The sequence below is a fragment of the Schistocerca americana genome, chromosome 1, assembly GCF_021461395.2.
Source record: "Schistocerca americana isolate TAMUIC-IGC-003095 chromosome 1, iqSchAmer2.1, whole genome shotgun sequence".
Taxonomy (NCBI): Eukaryota; Metazoa; Arthropoda; class Insecta; order Orthoptera; family Acrididae; genus Schistocerca; species Schistocerca americana.
Genome location: NC_060119.1, coordinates 273804609 through 273828962, shown reverse-complemented (window position 1 = coordinate 273828962; position 24354 = coordinate 273804609). Strand labels below are relative to the sequence as shown.

At 42.7% G+C, this 24354-nt stretch overlaps 1 protein-coding gene and 1 pseudogene across 3 annotated transcripts in view; both read left to right on the top strand.

The window, feature by feature from the left end:
* Window positions 1–24354, top strand: part of LOC124591732 (protein PRY1-like) — a 584561-nt gene that overhangs the window by 488265 nt on the left and 71942 nt on the right. The gene's annotated exons all lie outside the window — the stretch shown is intronic.
* Window positions 22240–22357, top strand: LOC124557304 (annotated as a pseudogene).

The window sequence follows — 24354 nt, the reverse complement described above, 5'->3', positions numbered from 1 at the left end:
TGAGGATGGTGCCCGAGGTGGACAGTTGTGCCCTAATTTTCTTCAATTTGAACTTTGCAGTCATGACGCGACCTGTATGTAGGAGGCAGCAGTATATTTCTTGACCCCTCAGAGAGACAGTTGTCTAAATGTCAAGAGCAATCCTCCTCATCAAGGGCAATTTTTGTGTTTAAGAATCTTTCCCTGAATCTCGCTGGCTGTGCATTTGTTGCTCTGGCGATACGAACTGCCGATATATCACGAAGCTCAATTCTACAGCTATATCCGTAATCCACCTTACGGTAACAGAGGGTCCTTCAGGTGCCGGTCGCACTGTTATTTTCAATATTTCGTGCTCCACTCACGAACGGCGCAAGGGAAGGACAACTGTCGGTGAAAGTTCATGTTAGCTGTAATTCATTTTTTTCCTGTCATCGTCATTTCTTGAGATCTGTGGAGAAGGAACGCAGAAGTTGCCCCGACTCTCTTTCGGAACGTATGCTATCGGAATTTCAACAGCTAAGCACTGCGTAATGTATAAAGAAGGAAGGCAGGAAGGTTAGGGTCTAACATCCCATCGACAACGAGGTTATTAGAGGTGGGGGACAAGCTTGTATTTGCGATGGAAATGAAATGCGTACTTTTCAACGAAAGGATCAGACAACAATCAAAATTTAGGGGAAATGATATCAGTGTTAAGATTTGCTGATGAAGTTGTTACCCTCTGTTAAAATGAGGAATAATTACCGGCCATGTTGAATCGGGTGAAGAGTCTTTTTTTATGTGCGTCATCTGTCTTCTGACTGGTCTGATGCGGCCTGTCACGAATTCCTCTCCAGCGCTCTCAAAGTAACACTTGCACATCACGTCCTCGGTTATTTGTTCTATGTATTCCAATCTGTGTCCTCCTCTGCAGTTTTTATCCTCTACAGATTGCTCTAGTACCATGGAGGTTCCTTTCTTCGCCGATTCTGCGGAGAACATCCTTTCTTATCAGTCCACATGATTTTCAACATTGTTCTGTTTTCATAATGTAGGAGCACAGTCATAGCATATTTTCTTTAAAGTCAGTACCGCCATTATACTGTTTTTTATTTGCAGTGTTACATTTACACGATCATGATTTCGGCTTCAAAGTGCTATTATCAAGTGTTTTTCACAAGTGTTATATGATGTGTCGACAGAAGTGCCGACACAGTGTGATTTGAGGGGACCGCAGTGCACGCTATAAACACACGAAGGATGGCGTGAGGTCTGAAACAGGATACGTAATGAATGCTATAAAGAAAAGTACGTAGCTTTTGGATTACTTAACTTTAATCCATCCTTGTTGTATACATCGTTCTTGATGAGACATGCTTTATACGATAAGTATCAATTGCTATGTAAGGCTAATGGCGCCTTGCTAGGTCGTAGTCATGGACTCAGCTGAAGGCTATTCTAACTATCTGCTCGGCAAAGGAGCGAGGCTTCGTCAGTGTAGTCGCTAGCAAAGTCGTCCGTACAACTGGGGCGAGTGCTATTCCGTATCTCGAGACCTGCCTTGTGGTGGCGCTCGGTCTGCGATCACACAGTGGCGACACGCGGGTCCGACATGTACTAATGGACCGCAGCCGATTTAAAACTACCACCTAGCAAGTGTGGTGTCTGGCGGTGACACCACATTATACAGTGCCTAAGATGGCATACTGTCTTTTCGGTTTTGACATTGTCCGTGATTCACTACCATACAGTGCTGTTGCTCCAAACGTAGACTCTCAGAAACTTGTTCCTCAAATTAAGGTCCATGTTTGATACTAGTACACTTCTCTTGGTCGGCAATGCCCGTTTTGTCTGCTTTTTATGTTCTCCTCGCAACACCCGTCATGGGTTATTTTGCTTCCAAGGTGGCCGAATTCCTTATCCTCACCCGCCCTGTGATCACCAATTTTGATGTGAAATTAGAATTATATTAATACCTTCAGCTGCTAACGGTCGTTGATATATATCAACGGGGACAGGTGAAAATGTGTGCCCCGATCGGGACTCGAACCCAGGATCTCCTGTTTACACGGCAGACGCTCTATCCATCTGAGCCACTGAGGTCACAGAGGACAGCGCGACTGCAGGGACTATCTCGTGCACGCATCCCGCAAGACCCACATTCTCACCTTGTTTGTCCACACACTACATTCGTAGTGCCCCACCACAACACAATCATTACTCGTGGAGGGCATTCTTACCCAGTTCCGTAAGAGTTCGGGGAATGTGTGTGCATCCGCACAGGAGGAGGAGCTCATGGCCGGTGTTGCCAGAACTATATACTTATATGGATATGGTGGTTGTTCTTTCGGACATGTCCGAAAGAACAGACACCATATCCATATGAGTATATAATTTTGATGTGAAGTTCCTCGCTATTCCGATTTCTGCCACTCCTCATAATTTTTGTTTTTTCCGGTTTATTTTCATTCCATGTTCTAGAACTTAGTACTACTTAAACCTAACTAACCTAAGGACATCACACACATCCATGCCCGAGGCAGGATTCGAACCTGCGACCGTAGCGGTCGCGCGGTTCCAGACTGTAGCGCCTAGAACCGCTCGGCCACCCCCGATTCCTGTCTTACACCTTTTTAAGCCGAGCACCTCGTTTTTGGTCTTGCAGTTGTGGCCACTGACCACCTAATATGGATTTAAAATAACTCAAAATATTGAGGAGCAACGGCTTTATGATAGTGAAACACTAGACATCAAAATTTGGGACCGCGTAGTCGATGAAGTGAGGGAATTTTACTATCTTGGAAGCAAAATAACGCATGGCAGACATCTATCATTATCAAATATATGTCTCACTTTGAAAAACAGATTTCTGTGATTGTTCGTCCAGAGCACAGCTTGTACGGAAGTGATTAGATTAGATTTACTTTCATTCCAATTGATCCGTAGTTAGGATGTCCTCCAGGATGTAGAATATGTCAGAAAAACAATAATACATGGCAATATTTACAACTCAAACAAATAAGCTAATGTACAATTCCACGGGTCCCAAGTGGAATGATCGTCATTTTTTTAATGAACACTGTATGAAAGAATCATTTTACAAATACTAATGCACTGAATTTAAAATAATAAAGTTTTTTATTTATTTATAAGGTAATAAACCTGCAATGCAACTACTATCTTACTTACAATGAACACATTACTGCACTAAAGTGGTGCAGAAGTTGAGTTGGCCATCAATAAATCCTTTAGGCTTCTCTTAAACTGAATTTCATTGGTTGTTAAGCTTTTTATAGCTGCTGGCAAGTTATTTAAAATGTGTGTTCCTGAACAATGCACACCTTTTTGTACAAGACTAAGTGACTTTAAATCCTTGTGAAGATTATTCTTATTTCTAGTATTGATTCCATGAATTGAGCTGCTGGTTTGAAAAAGTGATATATTTTTAATGACAAATTTCATTAAGGAATAAATATATTGGGAAGCAGTAGTTAGTATCCCTAGTTCCCTAAACAGGCTTCTGCAGTATGTTCTTGAGTTCTTACCACATATAACTCTTACTGTGACTTTGAGAAAATCGCAAAATTGGAGAATCGAAGCGTCTGAGATACGGTTTTACTGGAGGATGGCGAAAATTATGTGGACTGATAAGATAAAAAGTGAAGGGATTATCTGGAAAATTGACGAAGAATGAAATAATTGGGAAACACTAACCCGAGGAAGGGACAGGGCAATAGGACATGTGTTGCGACATCCGGGGTCGCCTCCATTGTTTCCACAGGGAAAATATGAAAGGCAAGACAAGGGTCAGAATATAAACAACAAACAGTTAAAGATATCGTATGTGAGTGCTACCGCGAAATGAAGAGGTTGTTACAGGAGAGGAAATCGTGGCGGCCTGCATACACCCAGCAGAAGGCTGATAAAAAAAAAATGCTGGACAGCAAAGCGTAACGCACAATTTCACAAAGAATTGACTCAGCAATATAGTTGTAACTAAGTGTATTTTTCCTACGCTTGTCCTTCTTTAATAGGGAACAGTTTGTATGTTGAAGCTGGAGAAGGATGTACCACTTACGTTGTATGGCCATAAAGTCCACACCGCAGGTAGATGCCGCTCTCGCCGCTTTGGTTGCCCCCGCATATCGGGTTTAGAGATTGCTTATCGGCACTTCCGGCTCTATGTGCTCCACTGCCGCCACTGTATCTGGAACAGCTTCCCGGAGCCCAGGTACCTGACTTGCAAAGCAACACTATTTTGTGTTTCATGACAACTTCGTTGCTTCATAATTTCACTCTTCCCAGGCGTAAAGGTCAGTAAAGATGCCGCATTGCCATAGCTATGTAAGGACACCGATAGACGTAATGTTAGAGGCATATTTGTAAGTTACCAGTCTGGTTTCGGGTGAAATTGAAGAGGTTATTTCCAAATTATTTAGAGAAAAAGTAAAGGCTGTCTTCAGGGATGAGGAGGAAGAGGAGTTATAGTTAGTGGAAGGAAGATCAGATGTGTAAGATTTACTGATGATACGTCATAATTAGCCGAAAATGAGAAGATAATCATTAGCAGTTTGAAAAAAGTATAGGAGAGTTGTGAACAATATGGTCTAATCACAAATGTTAAAAAGACAAAGGACCGCTACGGTCGCAGGTTCGAATCCTGCCTCGGGCATGGGTGTGTGTGATGTCCTTAGGTTAGTTAGGTTTAAGTAGTTCTAAGTTCTAGGGGACTTATGACCACAGAAGTTGAGTCCCATAGTGCTCAGAGCCATTTGAACCATTTGAACCAAAAAGACAAAGGCAATTATGACAGCTTGGGGGAAAAGCAAGCTGAATATGATAATTGGAAGGGAAATTATGAAGGAAAAAGTAGTTTCCAGGTATGTAGGATGCAGGACAAGCAGCCGTATGACATGCAAAGAAGAAGTGGAAACAAGGTAGCAGTGGCAAAGCAGTCCTTTTATCGAATAAAAATGTAGATGTACGGGAAGTGGAGCTTAAATACAGTTTAAATTTGATGTTGATGATGTGCTGCAGAAATGGAGACTATAAATTAAGAAAACGAAGTACCACTTACATTCTAATAAATAATATATAATGATTATATTTTTGCTTGCAAAGCGGTAATAATTGTTTACAGTGGAAAATATCTTCAGGAAGCCGCTCGCGAGCTCCAGTTGATAGTGTGGTCCATAACCTTGGTATTTGGAGGAACAAGACTGAAGTCTTCGCGTTTGGACAACGTACAGGCAGCAGGGTATAAGCTGGTATCCGAAAACAGGCAAATCGTTTAGCTGAATGAAACAAGGAGAACTACTTACATTAAGGGCACGCATTAAAAGAATTTTTAAAAAATGGAAATATTGTAACGAAATCTTACTTGGTTATTTCTCTTCCCCTCTTGCCTGTAACATTTATAGCTGACATTTCATTTCCTGTCAAGATCACGCTACAAATAAATACTTTCAGGAAAGATTTGCTAGAAATAATATAAGGTTTTGAAATCTATATCTACATACGCACTCCGCAAGCCACCATAAGTTGCATGGCGGAGGATGCCTTGTACCACTACTAGACACTGTTTCACTTTCAAATGGAGCGAGGGGAAAACGACTGTCTGTATGCCTCCTTACAAGCTCTTACCTTGTCTTCGCGGTCTTTAGGCGAAATATACGTTGGTGGCAGCAAAAATGTTCAAATGTGTGCGAAATCTTATGGGACTTAACTGCTAAGGGCATCAGTCTCTAAGCTTACGCCCTACTTGACCTAAATTATCCTAAGGACAAACACACACACCCATGCCCGAGGGAGGACTCGAACCTCCGTCGGGACCAGCCGCACAGTCCATGACTGCAGCGCCTGAGACCGCTCGGCTAACCCCGCGCGGCTGTGGCAGCAGAATCGTTCTGCAGTCAGCCACAAACGCCGGTTTTCTAAATTTTGTCAATAGCTTTTCGAGAGAAGAGTGTCACCTTTCGTCTACGGATTCCCATTTGCGTTCTCGAAGCACCTCCGTAATACGCGCATATTGATCGAACCTGCCATAACAAATCTAGCAGCATGCTTCCTGAAGATCTTTTAATTCTGTGTAGTGGGAATCCCAAACACTTGAACAGTACTCAGAAATTTGTGTTCTATAACTGGTCCCCTTCATAAATATGCTACACTTTCCTAGAATTCTTGTAATAAATTGAAGGCGACCTTTCATCTTCCCTACCAGCGACGTTATCTACTAGCTCCGTATCATATCGTTTGCAACTTTACGCATAAATAGATTGACTGTGCCGAGCAGCACACCACTTATATTGTGTTTGGACATTACAGGGATGTTTTTCCAATTCATCTCTATTAACACAGATTTTTCTACATTTAGAGCAGGTTGCCATTCATCATATCAAATATAAATTCTTTCTAAATCTTGCAGTATCCTCCGACAGTCACTCAACGATGACAATTTCCCATACACTACGGCGTCATGAACAAAGAGTCGCAGATTGCTGCTCGCGCTGTCCGCCAGGTCATTTATGTTTATACGAAATAGGAGCGTTTCTATCAACATTTCCCTGGCGTACTCCTGACGATACCCTTGTCTCTGCTGAACACTCGCCTTCATGAACAACTCTTGGTCTTATTAGTCAAGGAGCCTTCGAGCCACTCACATATCTGAGAACCTATTCCGCATGCTTTGACCTTCATTAGTAGTCTGCAGTGTGACACTATGCCAACCGCTTTCCGGGAATTTAGTAATATGGAATCTGCCTGTTGCCCTTCATCCATGAATCGATGGATATCGTGCGAGAGGAGAACAAGCCGAGTTTCCCACGAACGATGTTTTCTAAATACGCGCTAATTCGTGGAAAGATGTTTTTCTGTAAAAAGGAAATTTATTATCTTCGAAAGGTTATGCGCAAGAATTTTGCGGCAAACCGATGTTAAGGATATTGGTTATTAATTTTTGCGGGTGAGTTCTTTTAGCGTTTTTTTCCCGACGATTGGCACTTAGTGCTGAGCGAGAGATTCGCGATAAATACACGGTAAATATGAGGCCAGTGCCAAAGAGTATTTTCTGTTGAAGATTAGATGGGCAGATCTAGCGGCTATTAGAGAGGTGCTAAAGGAAATTGGGGAGAAAAGAGTTGAGTGGCACAACTATGACAGAACGAAGTCTTAGGTTGATAGGACACATTCTGAGGCATCAAAGAATTGATAATCTGGTAATTAAGAGAAGTGTGAGGGATAAAAATTATAGAGACAGACCAAGACCTGAGTACAGTAATCAGATTCAAATAGATGTAGGATGCAGAATGTGCAAATATTTGCATAACATTCACTGGCGTGGAGAGCTGCGTCCAGCCAGTCTTCGGACTCATGATAACTACAAATACATTCATACTCTTTTGAAGAGAGGTGTAGATCATGAGGAAGAAAAGGAATCTAGCTACGTGGCTCAATGTTCAGGAAAGTGGACTCCCACTCGGAAGTAGCAATATACAACTTCCACATTTAGGCCTTCCTTAATGTTCCTAAACTAACCCGAATTTCGGAATGGTTTGTGCGAAATGACCACGTCCAGTCTCTTTACCACTCATTGTCATCTGCAGACATTTGATCCATCTATAATGAACTCATCGTAGACGGATTGTTGAGCTCTGGTCTCCCTTTCCATCTTTAACATACACCAGAAAAGACTTTTCAGAAGAACAAAAAAAAAAAAGACATGGAAGAATGAATACAGAATTACGGATATTTATTTTAAGGTATCGAATACAGTACCCTACGAAATTCCAGTGGAATCCAGGAACTTCTTGAAGGTGTCAGATTCTTACTCTATCTTTTTAACAAAATACACGTTACAGATTACCATGCCCAGTGGCTAGTATCAACTTTTATTCCCTTATCAAAAAAAGAAATTACGCGAAAATAACACGATCATAGAATTGAGAGCCATTCCTTGAAGGTTCCCGGGTTCGATTCCCGGCGGGGTCAGGGATTTTCTCTGCCTCGTGATGACTGGGTGTTGTGTGATGTCCTTAGGTTAGTTAGGTTTAAGTAGTTCTAAGTTCTAGGGGACTGATGACCATAGCTGTTAAGTCCCATAGTGCTCAGAGCCATTCCTTGAAAATACGTCTCAAAGCCAGCCATGAAAGCTTATAAAAACGCGAGAAACTCATTGGTGAAACCCATTTCGGATGTGGGAAAAGTTTAGGTACAAGAGAAGCCACAGTTACACTAAAAGTTCTAGTGCAAAACTGCTATGATCAGGATAAAAATGTAGGCCTTTGTTTTATTGATTGTGAAAAAGCCTTCGATAGAGTAAATCATAAAACTTTCGGAAATTATCAGAAAAACTGGTATACACTGAGGTGACAAAAGTCGTGGGATAGTGATACGCATTATTTGTGCAGATGGCGGTAGTACCGCGTTCGCAAGATATAGAAGTGCATTGCATTGGCGGAGCTGACATTTGTACCCAGGTGATTCGTGTGAAAGGTGTCCGACGTGGTGATGGCCACACGACGGGAATTCTTGAACGCCGAATGATAGTTGGAGCCAGACGCATGGTACATTCCATTTCGGGAATCGTTAGGGTGCCCAATATCACGAGATCCACAATGTCAAAAGTGTACCCGACACTATCTGTCACCACGGAACACGCAGTGTCCGATGGTTTTCACTTAACAACGGGGAGCAGCGGCGTTCGCGTAGGGTTGTCACTGCTACCAGACAAGCAATACTACGTGAAATAACCGCAGAAATCACTGTGGGCCGCGCGACGTACGTACCCGTTAGGACAGTGCGGCGAAATTTGGTATTAATGGGATATGGCTGCAGACGACCGATGTGACTGCCTTTGCTAACAGCATGACATCACCTGCAGCGCCTCTCATGGGCTCGTGACCATGTCGGTCGGACTAGGCGACTGGAAAACCTCGGCCTGTTCACATGAACCTCGATTTCAGCTGGTAAGAGCTGATGGTAAAGTTCGAGTCTGGCCCAGACCTCTCAGAGCCATGGAACCAAGTTGTCAACAAGGCACTGTGCAAGTTGGTGGTGGCTCCATGATGGTGTGGGTTGTGTGTACATGGCTGAACGATCATTACGGAAATTATTATATTCCGCTACTTCATGTTACCAAACAGCGACAATGCGCTGTGTCACCTGTTTGTGAACACCCCGGACAATTCTAGCGAGTAATTTGGCTACCCAGATCGCCCGATATAAATCCAATCGAACATATCTGGGACATAATCGAGAAGTCAGTTCCTGCACAAAATCCTGCGCCGGCAACACTTTCGCAACTATGGTCGGCTCCAAAGGCGGCATGAATAAATATTTCTGCAGAGGACTTGCAACGAGTCGTCCATGCCTCGCCGAGTTGGTGGACTGCACCGGGAAAAGGAGATCCAACACGTTATTAGGAGATATTCCATAGTTTTTGTCACTTCAGTATAGACCAGAAGTACATCCGATGTACAGAGAATTTATATTGGAATCAAAGAGCACAGGTTAAGTTTGATAATGAGGTCACCGACGTGGTTAGAATCGGTAGAGGAGTCCGACAAGGTTGCATTCTGTCACTCATATTATTTAGTTTGTACTCTGGGAGTATTTTTCAGGAAGCACTTGGAGGTATGTAAAAAGACATAAAGGTTAACGGAGACTTCAACATCATCATTCGCTATGCTGATGATTCGGTATTGTATGCTGATGATTTAGATGATCAACAACTCGTCAGTATAGTAGGAGATCACTACAATAATCTAGGTCAGAATATTAACATAAGAAAGACGAATTTTATGATTGTCATGCGACAACCCGACTCCTTTATGTATACGTCCTTACTACAAAGAGTAGATATCAAGTACACGTGGTACGGTGGAGAACAGACATGGAAATAAAACGTCGCATAGAGAACGCCCGTAACTCCTACATAAAATTTAAGAAAATTCTCACAAGTGTTCGATTTGTAAGATGCTACATCTGGTCTATACTTATGTACGATTCTGAAGGATGGACACTAAATATAACAGCGAGAATGATCGAGGCCTTTGAAATGTGGATTTACCACAGAGTGCTTAAAATACCTTGGACAGCAAGAATAACTAATAACGAAATACTGGGAAGAATACTCGAACAGAGAAAACAGTTAACAACTTTTAAAAGAATGAAAAACTGTATACCTGTGACATATCACACGGAACATCAAAAACAGTGTCCCAAAAGAAGTACACCGACAAACTTTAGGGACAAGTTCCATATACAGAAGTTAGTAAAAGCGTCTAGTGACCATGGACGCTAAATTGCATACCTTAAGAGATATAAGCATTTGCTCATCTTCACTAATATGAAACAGATGTTATCTACCGCAAGGTATTTGGTTTCCGTCTTTTGGGAGGAGGAAATATTGAGCAAAACAAGAAAAAAAAAAAACTTCTAGCAACATGGGTCTACAATGCATACCTTAAGAGCTATGAACACTTGTTCTTCTTCACATCTCTTCTAATGAACAAATGCTCATACCTCTTAAGGTATGCATTTTAGAGCGCATTTTTTTCTTGTTCGGGTGCATACTATCTCCTCTCAAAATATGGAAAGCAAAGAGTATGCAGTAGAAGAAAAGTTTTCGTCGTTTCGAAGACGAGTAAGTGCTCATATCGCTTAAGGCATGCGCTTTAGAGCCCTTTACGAGGTATGTTTCCTTGTTTTTGTGTAAGGAATCTGACACTAAAGTTCGTCGATTTTTGGGACACCCTGTATAAGAAAAGGGCGAAGAAGATTATCGCGATCAAATGAGGCAATGCTTCTGACTACGAAGTGCAGAACAAATATTAAATACTGCGTTTCATAGAACAAAGACGCATCGTGTGGTCGCCAACATCTATTTCTGGATAAGAAGAAGAAGAAGAAGAAGAAGAAGAAGATGATGATGATGATGATGATGATGATGATGATACAGTGCTACAGAATAAAATGGATGCAATGGACTACAGTCCGCAGCTCGTGGTCTCGCGGTCGCGTTCTCGCTTCTCGAACACGGGGTCCCGGGTTCGATTCCCGGCTGGGTCAGGGATTTTCACCTTCCTCTAGATGACTGGGTGTTTGTACTGTCCCCATCATTTCATCATTATTCATGAAAGTAGCGAGTATGGACTGAGCAAAGGTTGGGAGTTTGTACTGGCGCTGATGACCGCGCAGTTGAGCGCCCCACGAACCCCTCATCATCATGGATATATGATTAGCAAAAAATGGGACGAAGACCATTGGGGCGCTGAGAGAAAGTCTGAACAACCAAAAGCGCAATATGTAAGGGAAGTTTTAGTTTCTACAGTTGTTTGGCATTCTCTGTATTTAACCTGAACAATATTTTTAAAACCACCGTCTCACCGTTTGACTAGAGCAACAGTACGTATGATTCATAAATGAAATTGTTAGCGATTTGCCAAAAATCGGCGACATGCCACAGCGAAACATCCGGTAGTCCTTGGAAATCGCGCAGCTGTTGTGAGTTTGTCGGTGTAGCTAGTTCCCGCCAGTTCATGTGTGTATGTCTGGCATAACCAGCCCCGTGCAATCAAGTCGCGTTCGTTCGCATCAATTTCGCTGATGATGGCGCAGTGGGGATCGCAGAAGCGAGTCTGGAAGGCCGCCAGCCCAACAATACAAACAACATTGGCGGGGGGCGTGTCTAGCGCGGCTGGTGCAGGCATCTCTCCAGACGCTTTAAATCTGCCCGTTCAGTATGCGGCAGTCCGCGCCACGTGTCTGTCAGCTTTGGTACTCGTCACCATCTGCTGCCGTAGCTGGCTGCGTCGAGAGACAGCGGAAGCGCCTTCACCAGTGGCGAGAGGACTGGAACATGTGTGTCTCAATTCTTCAGGAGGTGGACAAAAACGTAAAAAAAAAAAACCACAAGCTCATTGCCATGCACAACAAGGGGTGGGAAACACGTTGTCATTCACAACGTCTGCCACTGGTCTCGAAATGAAGAAATACATGTCCTGTATGGTTTTCAGCGGAATCCTATAACATTCTTCCTGCAAAACAGTATCAGCTTCAGGTAACAATAATTGAGGTGGAGAGCAATCAGGCACCCTTTTTTCCAAAGTAGACCACAAAGGTTCGATAATATTGAGATTTGGTGGCTGTGATGGCCATGGAGACGCGACGTGCTCACAAAACCAGTCCTGGAGGATGGGAGCTGATGATGCAGTGTTCCAAGATGACAGGGTCCCTGATCACCACTGGAGAGCAAACATTATACCATGAGATGGACCTGATCCGCCAAAATAGTCACATGATCCTTGGTAGTAATGCGATCTTGCAGAATCACAAGGGTCACTTGGACTACCTCGACAAGGATACCCGAATCATCACCGAATTCCCGCCTGGCCATCTCGGCGAGAAGTTGGTGTCCAATGTCCAACAAGACTCTTGCAACCAAATAACTTTCTTCCATTGCTCCTGGTTTTGTGGCTTGGACATCACGTTTTCCTATTTTGGACATTTGCATCACTGATGAGTGGTTTTGGAATTCCAGCTCACCCTAAAATTCCCCAATTCTGGAGTTCCCTTCGTGTTGTTTTGATGCTGACAGGGTTCGCGAGTGCAACATTCAGTTTTGCAATGACTTTTGCAGCTGTCTTCCTCTTATTTTTCGTCACAATTCTCTTCAGTAACTATCTGTCGCCGGCCGCGGTGGCCGAGCGTTCTAGGCGCTTCAGTCCGGAACCGCGCGACTGCTACGGTCGCAGGTTCGAATCCTGCCTCGGGCTTGGATGTGTGTGATGTCCTTAGGTTAGTTAGGTTTAAGTAGTTCTAAGTTCTAGGGGACTGATGACCTCCGATGTTAAGTCCCATACTGCTCAGAGCCATTTGAACTATCTGTCAGGTTCACTCAATTTACACTTTGATCCGGATGAAGTTTTTTCGCTTCCCCCTAAGTGCGTTATGGATCTTCAGGATGGTGGCTCTCGAAACACTGCGGCTATCTTGGTTACAGAAGCACGCATCATAAATGTACCAACAACGTGCCCATATTAGAATGCACCGGGCTCCGACGTAATGCACCTGCAACTACAGAGAATACCGTTCTGACCATAACTGACACTTGCAAAGTACTGAGGACATCGCTGCGGTGCAGTTCGTGGTCATATCAAACACAGCAAAACGCAGACTTGGCTAGCATCTACATTTATGTTCAAGCTCGCATTTCTCGCAATGTTTTCGTATTTTCGTCCACCCCTGTGTTATGCGTATGTTCAGCCTGTTGTTCCGCGTCGACCCTGGTATCGCGATGTTCACCTATCCAGATGCGTGATATCCAAGTTTTCAGATGCTTTTCTCCGGGATCACTCTGATTCCGTTCTTGGTCTGCACTAACACTACAGTAGGTGAAATCAATCGCACCCTCTTTGCATGTGTAAAATAGGGTAGGCACAGACAATCGTTTCTGCAACACTTCCGTTGTCTGAAAGTAGAGTTCTCTACGAGCGCTGCCATTCTATTGTCATTGAGTAGTCCCGTATATACTGAAGAACTTTTAAAATTTTTAAAAGCTACCAAGATATCTTTGTAGTAATTACGTGGCTCTAGGAACTTTTAACTGTTGTTTCATGTTAATAAGAATTTTATAACTGTAATTATTCAATGTAGACACTGAAAATTTGTATTTCTATTGTTTCTATCATTTCCATTTAATTTCTTAAATTTGTGATGTCAGAACAATTAACGCTGTTAAACTACCGTGTAGAGTTTTACACAGTATGCTTCACATCGTTGACAAATGTATACGGGCATACTTATCTTTGTGCCAGAACATAATTTTTTATCGTAGTGTTGTTATGTTGTTCTTCGACTTTAAATTCCAAAAACCTATTGTAAAAATCTTACATGCATGTAAATCAACAGCAAGCTTATAAATTCCTTCGTTAAACTTATATTTCTATCCTCTCGTATTATGTCGTCAATATATGTTTTGTAGTGTGTGTCAGTTACTTATATTTTGCTTGATTAAATGGCTGTTAGCTGCCGAAGGCCAAATAAAGAGAAAAAAAGACGTGACACTACTTCTTAATGCGTGAACTGACATTTATAAACGCTATGTAAGCGGGAGACAGTGTGCTATATTGCTGCTGTCATTGAATACCCACCTCATTGTAGAAGCCATGGGGCTCTTAGTGCAGTAGCTCTACGTGACGTTGACTCAACAGGAAAGGCCCCTGCAGAAATATGGAGCCATGCTGCCTCTGTAACTGTCCATAATTTCGAAAGTATTGCCGGTGCAGGATTTTGTGCACGAACTGACCCTTTGATTATAACCCATAAATGTTCGATGGTCGATCTGGGTGACCAAATCATTCTTTCGAATTGTACAGAATGTTCTTCAAACCAATCGCTAACAATTAAGGCCTGATGACACGGCGCACCATCATCCACAAAAATTCCGTCGTTGAAAGGTTGCATATGGTCTCAAAGTAACCGAACATAACCACTTCCAGTCAACGATCGATTTAGTTTACCAGAGGACCCAGTCCGTTCGATGTAAACACAGCCGACACAATTTCGTAGCTTGCACAGTGCCTTGTCGACAGTTTGGGTCCATGGCTTCGTGGGGTCTGTGCCACATTCGAACCCTACCAGCAGCTCCTACCAACTCATCTGACCAGCCACGGTTTTCCAGTCTTCTAGGATCCAACCGATATGCTCACGAACCCGGAGAGGCGATGCGGGCGATGTCCTGCCGTTAGCAGAAGGACTCGCACGGTCGTCTGCTGTCATAGACCAGTAACGCCAAATCTCGCCACACTGTCTTAACGGACACGTTCTCGTACGTCCAACATTGATTTCTGATATTATTTCAGACACTGAATTTCAGTAGTTGTTTGTTAGCACTAACTCTATGCAAACGCTACTGCTATCGGTCGTTAAGTGAAGGCTTTCGACCGCTACGTTGTCCCTGGTGAGAGGTAATGCCTGAAATTAGGACACTTTTGACACTATGGATCTCAGAATATTCCATGCATGTAGCTTCAGCTACCATTCCGAGTCCAAAGTCTATGAAATCACTTGAGTAGATATGACAACTCCGCCAAGGCACTGTTCTTTCACACCTTGCGTACGCGACACTACCGCCATATATAGGGTGTGTCACCTAACGTCACCGCTGGATATATTTCGTAAACCACATCAAATACTGACGAATCGATTCCACAGACCGAACGTGAGGAGAGGGGCTAGTGTAATTGGTTAATACAAACCATAAAAAAATGCGCGGAAGTATGTTTTTTAACACAAACCTACGTTTTTTTAAATGGAACCCCGTTAGTTTTGTTAGCACATTTGAACATATAAACAAATACGTAATCAGTGCCTTTTGTTGCATTGTAAAATGTTAATTACATCCGGAGATATTGTAACCTAAAGTTGACGCTTGAGTACCACTCCTCCGCTGTTCGATCGTGTGTGTCTGAGAGCACCGAATTACGTATGGATCCAAAGGGAACGGTGATGAACCTTAGGTACAGAAGAGACTGGAACAGCACATTACGTCCACATGCTAACACCTTTTTATTGGTCTTTTCCACTGACGCACATGCACATTACCATGAGGGGTGAGGTACACGTACACACGTGGTTTCCGTTTTCAATTACGGAGTGGAATAGAGTGTGTTTCGACATGTCAGGCCAATAGATGTTCAATGTGGTGGCCATCATTTGCTGCACACAATTGCAATCTCTGGCGTAGTGAACGTCGTACACGCCGCAGTACATCTGGTGTAATGTCGCCGCAGGCTGCCACAATACGTTGTTTCATATCCTCTGGGGTTGTAGGCACATCACGGTACACATTCTCCTTTAACGTGCCCCACAGAAAGAAGTCCAGAGGTGTAAGATCAGGAGAACGGGCTGGCCAATTATGCGTCCTCCACGTCCTATGAAACGCCCGTCGAACACCCTGTCAAGGTCAGCCTAGTGTTAATTGCGGAATGTGCAGGTGCACCATCATGCTGATACCACATACGTCCACGCGTTTCCAGTCGGACACACTCTATTCCACTTCGTAATTGAAAACGGAAACCACGTGTGTACGTCTACTTCACCCCTCATGGTAATGTACATGTGCGTCAGTGAAAAAGACCAATAAAAAGGTGTTAGCATGTGGACGTAATGTGCTGTTCCAGTCTCTTCTGTACCTAAGGTCCATCACCGTTCCCTTTGGATCCATACGTAATTCGGTGCTCTCACACACACACACGATCGAACAGCGGAGGAGTGGTACTCAAGCGTCAACTTTAGGTTACAATATCTCCGGATGTAATTAACATTTTACAATGCAACAAACGGCACTGATTACGTATTTGTTTATATGTTCAGATGTGCTAACAAAACTAACGGGGTTCCATTTAAAAAAAAAGTAGGTTTGTGTTAAAAAACATACTTCCGTGCATTTTTTTATGGTTTGTATTAACCAATTACACTAGCCTCTCTCCTCACGTTCGGTCTGTGGAATCGATTCGTCAGTATTTGATGTGGTTTACGAAATATATCCAGCGGTAACGTTAGGTGACTCACCCTATATATATATATATATATATATATATATAATACAAATTTGGCCGTTAGAGACCGTGAAAACAGTTATTTCTTGCGCTTCTGGGAAGTCTTCTTTCTCTCAGTTCACACTTCTTTCATTCTTGCGCTGAAGGCGGCTTTTCTCTCTTCAGACCATTTAGTTCCACAAGTCTTCTTAATTTTCACACCGAAACCCGTGAATGAATTCAGTTTTTTTCTAAAAAGGCTTCTGTTAAATATTGTTTCCTGATCTATGTCCATTTCTTTTAGATCTCTTCCTGTGTTGATAAACCATAAATTTTTATTTTTTAGATTTGCGATGTACGAAAATATTTGTTTTGTAAGCCTATTCGGGTTCATCCTCATGATGTGAGCATACAAGAAGCATCTTCTTTTTCTAATTTCGTCTGTAATTTTGCTGCACTTCGTATACACTTCTTTGTTGCTTTTTAGTCTGTATACAGGCTTGCCTTGATCATCTGTTATTTTCCTGTGTCCAAGAATTGTCCTCACAATTCTTCTTTCACGATTTTCTATCTGTTCTGCGTATGTAAAATTTGCCAGTGTTTCTGATGCATATAGTATCTGCGGTCTAATAACAGTCTGGTAGTGTCTGAGTTTAATGTTTTTGGATATACATTTTTTTGAATACATTTGTCTGTAGTAGTGAGTTGCTGTCTCTAGTTTTTGTATTCTAGCCCTGCAGGCTGGATGACCTTTTGCCACAGGCTGAATTAGTTCTCCAAGATATTTAAAATGTTTAGATACTTGTATTTTCCCGTATTTCGTAGTTATTTTCTTTGGTGGATTTTTGATATTTGTAATGATTTCTGTTTTTTCAAATGAAATTTGCAAGCCTGCTTTTTCAGCAGTTTCTTTAAGTAATTCTATTTGTTTTATTGTGTCTTTTTGTGTGTAAGCTAAACAGGCGAGATCGTCAGCGAAGGCAAAACAGTTGGTTTCAATGGCTTTGTAGCACTTCCCTCCAATTTGGACTTTCTCAACTCCATGTTTTTGCGTGAGTTTTCTCCATTCTGCTATGACTTTATCCAGAACACAGTTGAAGAGTACCGGGGACAGCACATCTTGTCTGACGCCGGTTTTGACCTCGAAATGCCGTGAAATTTCTCCTTGAAATTTTACTTTTGATGTTGTATTTGTTAATGTTTCTTTGATTATGGTGATTGTTGTTTCATCTATTTCATATTCTCGAAGTGTTTTGATGAGTGTGTCCCTATCGATTGAGTCATCAGCTTTTTTGAAATCAATTAATGTTATGAAATATTTCTTGCACCTTGTAGATAAGTAGTTCATTGTTGTTTTGAGGTTAAAACTTCGTTCGGCGCAGGATCTTCCTGGTCTGAAGCCAGCTTGATATTCTCCAAGTTTTCCCTCTATAATTGGTGATACACGATTGAGCAGGGCTTTTGATAGAATTTTGTATGGGACTGGGAGAAGCGATATTCCACGATAGTTGTTAACATCCCTTTTGTCACCTTTTTTAAACAAAGAGTGAATTAGGGCAGTTTTCCAGTGACTTGGGATTTTCTTGGTTTCCCATACTTGTTCAAGTTCTTTGTGTAGTGCTTCTACTGATGTTTCTCCCCCAAGCTTGAGCATATCTGCTGTAATTGTGTCTTCTCCACATGCTTTCCTGTTTTTGAGATTTTTGATTATGTTTGTGATTTCCTCTCGTGTCGGAGGTGTTGAATGTGTTGGTAATGTTTCTGGTTGCGTAAAACTGAGAGTCTGGATGGGTGTTTGGCAGTTTAGGAGTGTCTCAAAATATTCAGCCAGGATTTCACAGTTTTCAGTATTGTTGGTGGCGAGAGTCTTATTATTTCTCATAAGGTTTAGGCAAGGGGACTGGTATCCTCGGAGTTTCTGGTTGAATGTTTTGTACCAAGCTGCCGTGTTGTATTTCTTGAAATTCTCTTCGATTGAGTCCAGTTGCTGTTTTTCATATTGTCTCTTGGTGCTGCGAATAGTTTTCGAGGCATTCTTTCTGGCTTGCTTAAATTCATCAAAGTTGTTTTCAGTTTTATGTGAGTTCCACTTTTTCCAGGCTTTAAATCTTTCATGCAGAACTTCATTACAGTTGCTGTCCCACCACGGGTGTCTCGGTTTGCTCTTTTTTGGAAAGGTTGTTTCTGTTGCCTCAATCAAGTTGTTCTGATATTCTTGGAGGTTTTGTGAAGGGGAGAATGTCTTTAGTTTTTTCTGAAAATCCTTGAGGTTAGAGTTGGACTTAAGGTTGTAAGATCAAAATTTATTTTATTTCTGTTTTTATATTCACCGTTTCTGCTTTTCTGTTTGTTTTGTGGGATCAGTTTAGTTTTTATTTTCGTGAGATAGTGATCGGAGTCGAGGTTTAGAGATTTTCGGACACGTGTGTTCAATATTTCTTTTTCACATTTGGAGGAGATGGCAACGTGATCTATTTGAAATTCTCCGATACTCTTTATCGGAGATACCCAGGTTTTTGTTTTCTCGGAAGATGTTTAAAACGTGTTGACATTAGCTTGAGTTTAAACTGCTTACAGAGCATAATTAACCTTTCCCCATTTTTGTTGGTTCGTTTGTGTGCGTGAAAGTTGCCGACAATATCGCGGAATTTCTTTTCTTTTCCAATCTGAGCGTTAAAATCTCCTAGAAGTATTTTTGCATTGTTTTCTGGGATTTCTGATATATGTTCCTTAAGGTTTTCCCAGAATTCATCTGTTTCTTCCCTATTTTTAGCATTATTTTTGTCATTTGTGGGAGCGTGAACATTGATTAATGTGTATTTTTATTTGCACATCGAAAAGTGAGGAAAGATGTTCTCGATGATGTTGACCAAAAATGTTCGACAGAGTTCAGAATTTTTATGTTTGCAGCAAAAGCTGTGCCAAGCTGAGGGCATTTCTTCATTACAATTTTTCCAGGTTTTCCTTTAAACATTCTGAATTTGTTTGATTCAAATGTGTTTTCATCAGTGAAGCGAGTTTCTTGTAGCGCCACAATTTGTATGTCTTCCGTGTGTAACTGGTCTGTAAGGTGCTTAAGTTTTCCCACTTTGAGAAGGGAGTTTATGTTGAGAGTTGCTATGTTGAAGATTTTTCTGGGTTTAATCTTGTTGGATTTGCATGGTGTTGCAGACTCCCCAGAATCCATGGGTCTGCTTGCGTCGTTGCCGACGGTGGATTGGCCACCTGGGGTAGTTTCGTTATTGAAAGACATTTCCATCATGCGTTAAGATTGTAACTGCTGAAATTCTTCAAAGTTGGGGAGATTACTTGCGTAACCTACCAGGAATACGACTAACGTTGTTAGCGTTAGAAGGTTTTCTTGAAACAGCCGCCTCTAACATGAGGAACAGACGCTGCCCACAAGCCGCCCAATCTGGGTACAGACGCTTGCAGTTATAGATTTTTGGTTCCTCCGCTCTCTCAGCCGTTGGGAGTTAAAAATTCCTCATCCACCTGAAAATAAGCGCCTAATATCCCGCAAAAGCCTGCTTAACAGCATTAACTGAGAAATCTAGGAGTCCCGCAGGGACCGCAAAGAGAAGATGAATTACAGCGCACAGAGAAGCATCAAAGCAATAATTTTTCTCCAGCTCCATACACTAACGTAACGGCAAGAAGTCCCTAATAAGTTCTTCAGTGGGAAATACCCTCTTAGCCTCTGGTATCAACTTCGCAGTACTTTGCGGAGTACAGATGTAAACATAAACGTAGATGTCGATGTAGATCCCTGCACTTAGTCTGTGATGACAGGTGTTTGAGCGAAGGAACGTAACATTGGGTGTGTCCCAAGGAAGTGCAAAAGCACAGTTAATGTTCTCAGTATACGTAAAAGCCTTATCAGACACGTCAGCAGCACATTCAGATTGTTCACTGACATCGCTGATGGCTATAGGAAAACAACGTCACTGGATTATTGTGAGCTAGTACAAGACGACGTCAGCTGTAGTTGCACTTTGTGTCTAAATAGATGTTAGAGAATGGGCATAAAGAAGAGGAATTAGTCTACAGCCTTAGTCGTTCAGATCTTCAGTCTATCACTTGTTAACATTAGGGAAGACAGTGACACGTTAAAACATTAATAGAGAAGACGAATGGAGGACTTTAAATTTGTCGGCAGGATTATGTTTTAAAATCACTGACTTCGTTGGGGAAACTGATGACTAGAAACTAGTGTACCTGTTGTAGGGTACTGCTCCTGTGTTTCAGATCCGTATCGTATAGTAGTGGTAACAGACGACGAAGGAATTTAGGAACTCCATGACACGAATGCAAGCGGTCGGCATAGCCCACACGAAAAATTAACAGAGACGCTCAGTGATCTGAAATAGGAATCACTGGAAGAAAAGCGATGCTGCCGCGAAATCCTGTAGTGTAAATTTAGAGACCGGGAACTCGAGACAGGCTTTTCGGTATCCTGCTTCAGTCCTAGACTTCCTGCTGGAATCATGAGAACAACGTGAGTCTGGCTAGGACACGTACGCAGGCATACAGAGAGCATAATTTTTTCCTGCTCTCCGTAGCGAATAAAACAGTACAGGAAATTGTAGTCACAGGTATGAAAGATACGTAGACGTACATCTCAGCTTAAATGTTCCAGCTGCGTACGATGTCTTAATCGAAATACCATTTGTATAGTGAACAGCTACGCCCTCTCGACTTGTACATTGTAAAACTCACCTGCCTGTTCGCAAGACTCATTCAGAGAGGATGTATATTTTTAGCGAGTAGAATTGTAAAGAAACTCAGTGCGCAAATTATGTGACTGAGATGGATGTAACAGCGATCTCCTTGCTAATAAATCTTTTTTTATGATCCCCAGCTTGTACGTATTGAATTTTTTCCCCGGTTGCATCCAGTCGACGGTTTACCAAACACCTACCGATGATCAAAAATTTAATGCTCGAAGTGCAAGATCTTGAGACAGTATGTACGAACCAGATGAAATCGAGCGAGTCCGAACTCACTATGGTGGCAAAGTAAAGCCCACATTCAGCCCGAAAGTGCTGTTATGAACTATTCGTGAAATTCACCATGACAATTGTTTTCAGCATTACCTTCAACTAACGCATTGCGCGTGACTGTCTCCGTAACGAGAAAAGTAAGCAATTTTTATTAGAGCTGAGAGTAATCTGATCCGTAAGTGATGCGTAATGTTGTCTGTACATGTATCTGATCATACGATTTCTCTGCACCCCTTGTATCTGCAGTAAACGATGTATCACAGCGTAACATGGGTAAAAGTATACGATAATAGAAACAAATACATTTTATTAAGCGTTGGTCCCCAAACAGGCCGTTTGTTAGGTAATGTTACAAGTAGCCACTGTGTTCTATATGGAAATATTGTCCTAAACTCTCCAGTCACATTAATGTGACACCTGTCAAAAGCCTGAATAAACTACTTTGGCAGCGTTTGCAGAGTCAACGAGGTTGTGGAGGACACCGACAAGATGGTGGAGCCAAGCCGACTACATGAGAATGCAGGCTTTCTCGGCGAATCTCGATGATAAAGTCTTTTCGGGTTGACAGCCGAGTCAAGTCAATGCGTCGTTTTCCGGCAACGTTTCAGCAAGTTTCTTACTTGCCATCTTCAGGCGAAGATGGCAAGTAAGAAACTTGCTGAAACGTTGCCGGAAAACCATGTATTGACTCGGCTGTCAACCCGAGAAGATTTTATCATGCCAACTACAGCTTCGTGGCCAACGGCCTTGCCGCAGTGGTAACACCGGTTCCCGTCAGATCACCGAAGTTAAGCGCTGTTGGGCTGGGCTAGCACTTGAATGGGTGACCATCCGGTCTGCCGAGCGCTGTTGTCAAGCGGGGTGCACTCAGCCCTTGTGAGACAAACTGAGGAGCTACTTGACTGAGAAGTAGCGGCTCCGGTCACGAAAACTGACAACGGCCGAGAGAGTGGTGTGTTGACCACATGCCCCTCCATAATCCGCATCCAGTGACTCCTGTGGGCTGAGGATCACACGGCGGCCGGTCGGTACCGTTGGGCCTTCATGGCCTGTTCAGACGGAGAGAGGCAGCTCCGTGGCTAGCTGCGCTAGGTTTCTCGTTTGAGGATTCATGGTACGAACAGCCCGATCGATGTGAGACCGCAGAGTCTCGACTGGCTTTAAATCCGGACAGCGGATTAAGGGAAACTCATCCTGGCGCTTTTCCAAACACGCATGTACACTGCGAGGCCGTGTGATTTGTTGCATTGTCCTGCAAGTAGATGCCATTGTGCCTAGGAAAAACAATCTGCATATAGGGATGGACATGGTCCCCAAGGATAGACGCGTACTCGTGTTGATCCATCGTGCCTTCCAGAATGACGAGATCACCCAGGGACTGTCACGAAAACATGTCCCAGACCATAAGGCTCTCCTCTCCGGCCTAGATCCTTCCGACAGTTGTTGCAGGATGTTTGCTTTCAGACGTTCCAAGCTTAACACGTCAATGCCTGGTTTTCCAGTATGGGTTAACAAACTGGAGAAGAGAGCGTTGTACAGTCTTGTCAACAGGTACGACTGTATAGTACGCTGTCACAAGCAGTACAGTTACATACAACGTGCTCAAGTAGTATTGTGATTAAGTTATGGAGCACGCGGGTAAAATTTTATCCCGTGCCTGTTTATGCTACACTCTATACTTTTCGTACTGCATCTCGTGCCCTCTAATGTGGTCATTGACGTGCTGGGTGGAGGGTGGGGGAAGTCACAGTATTCTAGCAGAACATTGAATACCCCTTCCCACAAACATGAACTACACCACAAAATCTGCCGAACTTAGTCATGCTTCTGTTGCCCTGTGATACTGAAAGCAATCCAAACGTAATAAAATGTAAGAGCTCTGTTTAGAAAATAACAAATCACTTTTAAATTATGCGCCAACGCATATATTTAGTGATATGTGGTTGGCAGCACTGCCTTGTGTATTACCTCCTTCGTAACCTCCTGTTTTCTTAGTGATGGTATTTCGTTTAGTTTTCATGATATTGCTTTTTGAGTGCAACATTTAGCAACGATTTTTGAAATGTTGTGTTCTGTGGAGGAACGATGTAACGTCAAATTTTGCATGAAACTGGGGAAAATGTTTACAGTAACGTTTCGACTTTTGAAATAAGCTTACGGAGATGACGCTCTAAAGTGGCTCTGAGCACTATGGGTCTTAACAGCTGAGGTCATCAGTCCCCTAGAACTTAGAACTACTTAAACCTAACTAACCTAAGGACATCACACACATCCATGCCCGAGGCAGGATTCGAACCTGCGACCGTAGCGGTCGCGCGGTTCCACACTGAAGCGCCTGAACCGCTCGGCCACACCGGCCGGCAATGACGCTCTGAGTCGTACACAATGTTACAAATGGTTTTCACGTTTTAAAAGTGGTCGTCGGTCAATTGGCGGTGATTCTTGATCAGGAAGGGCTTCCAGTTCAACTGACAACTCACACGTTCATAAAATCGACGATCTGGTGCGGGAAAATCAGCGATAACTATGTTGCAACGGTTACCGGTACGTGGGTACGTGAAAAAAAGAAAAAAAGACGCCAAAGTTGTGGCGCGACAACTCATGCACACTCACATTTGTCAGTTCGTCAGTTTGGTAGCAGGAGTCAGATGACTGATGTGCCGCAGCCTCCTTAATTGCCAGACTTGACTCGTTGTGATTTCTAGTTACTTACGAAATTAAAATCTGTAGTGAAAGGACGCCGTTTTCAGAGTATTGGTAACATCAAAGCAAATGAGACTATCCCGGATTGGTTCGCGAAATGAAAACACCACTGAGATCAGTGTGTGAATGGGGGACAGGGGGGGGGGGGG